The sequence below is a fragment of the Arachis hypogaea genome, chromosome 2 (genome assembly GCF_003086295.3).
Source record: "Arachis hypogaea cultivar Tifrunner chromosome 2, arahy.Tifrunner.gnm2.J5K5, whole genome shotgun sequence".
Taxonomy (NCBI): domain Eukaryota; kingdom Viridiplantae; phylum Streptophyta; class Magnoliopsida; order Fabales; family Fabaceae; genus Arachis; species Arachis hypogaea.
This window is the reverse complement of record NC_092037.1, coordinates 21,218,220-21,219,394: the sequence shown is the minus strand read 5'-3', so window position 1 is coordinate 21,219,394 and position 1,175 is coordinate 21,218,220. Positions and strand designations below refer to the sequence as shown.

Sequence of the window (1,175 nt, the reverse complement as noted above, 5' to 3'; positions counted from 1 at the left end):
ACACTTCTCTTCACCTCTCTTCATCCAAAAATCCGAACCCCCATCTCCATTCATCTAACCCCTTTCTTCTTCTACTAACATAAGGGAATATCTATACTGTGACATATAGGATTCCTCTTTCTTTTCTTGTTTTCTTCTCTTTCATATGAGTAGGAACAGGGAAAAAGGCACTCTTGTTGAAATTGATCCAGAACCTGAAAGGACTCTGAAGAGAAAATTTAGAGAAGCTAAATTACAACAATCCGGAAACAACCTTTCAGAAATTTTCGAACAAGAGAAGGACATGGCAGCCGAAAATAATAATAATAATAATGCAAGGAGAATGCTTGGTGACTTCACAAAGCCAACGTCCAAGTTTGATGGAAGAAGCATCTCCATTCCTGCCATTGGAGCCAATAACTTTGAGCTTAAGCCTCAACTAGTTGCATTAATGCAATAAAACTGCAAGTTTTATGGACTTCCATCTGAAGATCCTTATCAGTTTTTAACTGAGTTCTTGCAGATCTGTGAGACTGTAAAGACGAATGGAGTTGATCCTGAAGTCTACAGACTCATGCTTTTCCCTTTTGCTGTAAGAGACAGAGCCAGAATATGGTTGGATTCACAACATAAGGATAGCCTGGACTCCTGGGATAAGCTGGTCACTGCCTTCTTGGATAAATTCTTTCCTCCTCAAAAGCTGAGCAAGCTGAGAGTGGATGTTCAAACTTTCAAACAAAAAGATGGTGAATCCCTCTATGAAGCTTGGGAAAGATATAAGCAGTTGACCAAAAGATGTCCATCTGACATGTTTTCAGAATGGACCTTATTAGATATATTCTATTATGGTCTCTCTGAATTTTCGAAAATGTCATTGGACCATTCTGCAGGTGGATCTTTTCACCTGAAGAAAACGCCTGAAAAGGCTCAAGAACTCATTGACATGGTTGCAAACAACCAGTTCATGTATACCTCTGAGAGGAATTCCGTGAATAATGGGATACCTCAGAAAAAAGGAGTTCTTGAAATTGATGCTCTGAATGCCATATTGGCTCAGAACAAAATGTTGACTCAACAGGTCAACATAATCTCTCAAAATCAAAATGGATTGCAACATGCATCCAACAGTACTAGAGAGGCAGCTTCTGAAGAAGCTTATGATCCTGAGAACCCTGCCATGGCAGAGGTTAATTACA

General features: G+C 39.4%; 1 non-coding gene across 1 annotated transcript; it reads right to left on the bottom strand.

The window, feature by feature from the left end:
• Nucleotides 1-685: 685 nt before the first annotated feature.
• Nucleotides 686-789, bottom strand: LOC112767038 (small nucleolar RNA R71). The gene has a single exon (XR_003184680.1). It is a non-coding gene; the product is annotated as a small nucleolar RNA R71 (small nucleolar RNA).
• Nucleotides 790-1,175: the final 386 nt, after the last annotated feature.